The following is a 4906-nucleotide window of genomic DNA, read 5'->3' as shown; positions in this document are numbered from 1 at the left end:
TCATTAGATTTCAACCACAAAACAACACTGATTCATCGACACAGTTTCAACGGTTAGAATAGGATGATTGTTTTATGGTTGATCTACTGTCAGTTTTTGACTTCAACCATACATGCAACCTTTGTGATAATAATTCAACATTGAATTAACATCGTGTGCTATCTGGGTAGTTCTTCCCCAAACCTTGTCCTCAATGTCTGTAGTAATAATGGAATACTGTGACATCGAATTAAAACAATACTCTGTCCTTGGTGAAACAGTTTTCACGTTTCCTCTAAAGTGTACCTATCGTTTTATTGTGCTAATTTTCATAATTTTGTTGTTTGTAAACTTTGAATGTATTGACAATTTGTACAATTGTCTTATAGTATAATGGCTCTTGAAAAAATGTTGGTAAGACGTTATTTGGCGGGGTGTGCATAAGACTGATATGATACTGTCATAAACATGATATAACTCCTGTTAGGAACATACCAACAGTGTCATGAAGTGTCATTCAGTAAATAATGACAATTTTAATGAGAATTTGCTTTAAAAGTTGGATGAAAGGTTTTATGTTATGTTTATGACTGTCATGTCAGTCTTATGCACACCCCGTCAGATAAAGTGTTACCAAAATGGTAATATATGAAAGCACAATGCAATTATAATTTTTGTTCTTTAAAGTAATAACTTTGGTGTTTTTTTGTCACACTTAAATTTTCATGTTCATTGTGTTCACTTTTGATGTGTAAACTATAATTATGTAAAGCTCATCATAGAGTTGTGAGTAAAATTGGACAATTTTAAGATGTCGGCAATTAAACAAAATGTTTGAATTACCTTGAACATCTTGTGTAATTAATCTTTCCATGTAATTGTAGCCTAAAACAATGTAAGTACTGCAGTGTAGTTATGCATGTAATTTACAAAATAGGAAAGTAGGAATAAAGAAGACTTATGAGTAATTAAAATTGTATTTTATTAGCAATAGCAGTAAATCAAAAATAAAAATTAGGTGTAATTTAAATACATTACTAATATATTAGTATATTTAAAATATGCTTAAAGTATAGTAAAAGTATATTTTTAATTTAATTATATGACAGAATTAGTACACTCAAAATATCCTAATCAAGCTCTTGAATACTACATAAAAAAGTATACTTAAAGTATTCTAAGTACAACTTGAAGTTGTTCCAAAAAAATACGTTGAAGTATACTAAGTATACTAACAGTTGTAAATTAATACTATTTAAATACTGTTAAAGTACACTAAGCAGAGAAAGTTGTTCCAAAATAGTACAGTTTAAGTACATAAATCAAAGTATGCTAAAGTATGTTAAAATTTAATATACTAAAGTATACTTTTCTTTTTTACTAGGGCAGGCCTTGCATATGAGCTTCTGCCCACATTTCTTCTTGGGATCTGGCAGGGGTCGAAATGGATCATTTCCGGATGTCTTCTTTCTTTGGTGTCAGAGGTTTCTAGCACTTGAACACACCGTTGAAGTGAAGGTTTTACTACTCACTCTCTTGCTATAATCAGTTTGGTTGACATCTGGTTGAAGGTCAACTTCTGGACCAGGAACTTCTCTACACTGGCTTGTGTGGATCCAGCTGGTTCTTTAAGCAGTCTGAGTCATGAAGAGCCCTTTTAAGGTTTCTTGCCAAGTTGCCAGTATTCACTATGGTTCTACTTCACCATTGTCCAGTCAGCAGGGTTCAGTCAATGCAAAGGGGTTTGCAGGGGTCAAGTGTACAGCTTTCACAGCCTATAAGACTTAAAGAACAGTGGAGAGGTTGTACAGTAGGATAACATTGCATCGTCACAAACGGCAGTGGAAGGGAGTGGCTTGCTCCCTTAAAAGGTTTCTTGCCACATTATGTGTGGCACAAAGCATGCATGATCTTCTGCATAACTACAAATGTATGTCCATTTGATAAAATAAGAAAATAAAAGGCTAAGCAAACACTGGTTCAACATCAGGGCATCTTCACACCATTTGAGACGGCAGTGCCTGCAATCTGCCACAGAAAATTCTCACCTGTGGAAACAAAGGACTGTAAAGGACATAAATCAGCAAAGGGCTAGGTTAAGGGGCTGTGGGTATATCTTTTGCAGCAGAATCTGCTCTTCCATTTCGCAGTGATTCCAAAAAAAAAAAAGTTATGCACAACTCCAAATGCACAACATGAAACTGTGGATTACCATGACTGTCCTGTGGGAAGTTTGCAAGCTTCAATAAGAGAAATAACTTCAACCATTTGAACAGAGAAGTAAGAAAATGGAGGACCAGAGGTCAGATGCCATGTGAAGTCCAAAAACATCCCCTTTTCTCTCCCCCTTATTTTTTTTTAAAGTGGAAGTATGACAAGAGACAGAGACATTCTCAAAGGGAACAAGATCAGGGTTTTGAAGAGTGAATCGGTAATGTCAGTCCAGGAAGTGCAAAACTTCTCCAAAGAAGTACAACAACAGTCAGAGTCCCCATATTCAAGTATGGGGACATTCAAAAATGTACAGCGCTTGAATGATGTTAGTGATGTCCAAGAGAACAGCTATGCATCTGAGCCAATAAGTTGCCAAATGATGAGGTTTTCTGCTCCAAAAAGGTGAAGAACAAGGGCGAGCAGGCTGAAACCAACAATGTCAGAAGAGGCAAAATCAAGTTGTTGTTTTTTTCTTTTTCAGCTACAGGGATACAAGAAACCAAGTCAAAAGCAGTCAAGAGCCCTCACTATGAATGAGGGCTCTGATGGGGGCTTCAAAGATTGAGTCATTAAGATAAAATTTCTGCAACAAAGGGTCATCCCCAGAAAATGCATAAGTTGTTTCTTGGTGACAAGTTTGGGTATGTTCTTATTCTGAACAGTAGAAAACAAATTGTGAGGACCCAGAGCATCCCTCCCAGTTATAATGTGACCAAAAAACAAATCAGACATTTTTCGACACAAATTGTAATTCTAACAAAAACACTTTGGACCCAAAATCATGCCAATGTTTTATCTTTTTACAGAGAAATTGTTTCTTTCTTTGGGGGGTGGGGGTTTCACTTTGAGGTGGGACTGCATGGAACAATGTTGTCAGTAAATGTCCATTCATTGCCTTTCAACTCAACAACAAACTGAACTGATTGTTATGGACAGACAAAATTCATTTGAAATGTTAATGTTTATGTCCTAAAGTGGAATTTGGAACAAAATTGGCGCTTGAGATTGGATGGTAGCATTCCTTACATAGACATCTGCATATCTTTTAGAGTTTCATATAAAATTTTTTTTTTTTACAATGATCTATTCTTATTTTTTCTTTTGTTCACTGAATTGATTGCACTTATGTTTGTTGCATCTTGTAAAAGAGACAATTTATCTCATTTTATGGCCTGCAGGGTTTGGACAAAATGCTAGTCAGATCCTTCTTCCCTATTAGAAGAAGGATCTAACAGGGAGGAGTGTGCACACATGAAGTTTCATGTGTAACAATAATGCTGGAAGCTTTAAGGGAATGTCCTGTATTGCTTCAGGTTTTAATGAGCATAGTGTTTTCCAAAAGGCCTTCATATTTGGGAAAGATCACAAATGGTTCACAGTATGTTTTTCAACCTTATTTCATACTTGTTGGCAAGCTTGATGTCAAGTTAGATTTCAGCAAGGGCTGGATTTAAGGAGCAGTCAGTTTTAGTCATGAACACTTCAGTAGGAGTTTCAAAGTCTGAGGTTAGTCCTACAGTTGTATAATATTCAAAGCATTATCATCAGGTCAAAGGTCAGAGGAGTCCAGTCACTCATGGTCACACATAATTTAACAAAAACCACCCATATCCCTCCAAGGCCAGTTGCATGGCTTCGTAAGGGATACGTGGGTGTGATTTTATAAAATATTTGCAAGTAGATCTCTGTTTGACATAAATGCTACAATAATCTAATCTGCAGATGTTTTTTATAGTAATTGCTCAAAATACATACAAAATGCTTATGTATGTATTTTGAGATGTCTTTGCTGCAAAGTTCAAAACATTAGTGTAAAGGCCCTTGTATATCTATTTTTATCATTTGGTAATTTATTTATTTAGTGAATAGGCAGCCAGTGCTGCAGGATCCATAGTTGTAATACACCAGCAAACATCCTGCTTTATTGGCCCTCATTGAGGTTTGGCTGAAGGGGTTAATTTGCTGTGGCTCTTCAGCCTGGCAGCCATGTTTTTATGGGCCACACTGAACTCTGTCAAGTTCTTATCTAGGACTGAGTCAAATGCAGGGCAGATAAGAGCAATTTCCAATAGCAGGTGTTAACAGGCCTGCCCTTTGTCTTATCTGTGTTTGTTAATTAACCCAGTGTTGGATACTCACTGCACAGGGGCAAAACAACAGGGTAATAAAGAAAAAATAGGAAATGTCAGAGAATGGTCAGACACTCTGAGGTAACTGTAAGGGATTTTGTGAATTGCAGTGCTTTTCTTCATCTCCTTTGTTGAGCCATGTTGATATCATTCTGTCTAGGTAGCTAATCTGGATCCTAAGTATGACAGTTACTACATGTATTCTGAATTTATATTATAACTCTCAAGAAAGCTGGGCCAACAATGGCAAATGTATGAGTAATATTTTGCGGTTATTTTATTTCTATTTTGCTCTTGTCAGCCTGCATTTTAAGTTATTCATTGAGCTCTGTGTTTTACTCTGTATCAAATTTGTGTAGTGTCTTTAATCAGAGAAGATGTAAACTTCAAGCAAAAACAAACCTGCCAGGGATTTGAATTCAGGAGTATGGAAGCGCATTGCTATCACGCAGGAAAAAAAATTTTTCGAGCGCTATCACGTTATAACGTGATAGTATCTCGTTAAAACGTGATACTTATCTCGTTAAAACGTGTTATGTATCTTGTTAAAACGTGTCATTTATCTTGTTAAAACGTGACATTTA

Source organism: Poecilia formosa, unplaced genomic scaffold, assembly GCF_000485575.1.
Source record: "Poecilia formosa unplaced genomic scaffold, Poecilia_formosa-5.1.2 Scaffold41, whole genome shotgun sequence".
Lineage (NCBI taxonomy): Eukaryota > Metazoa > Chordata > Actinopteri > Cyprinodontiformes > Poeciliidae > Poecilia > Poecilia formosa.
The sequence above is the reverse complement of the archived record's forward strand: the minus strand, read 5'-3'. Positions refer to the sequence as shown.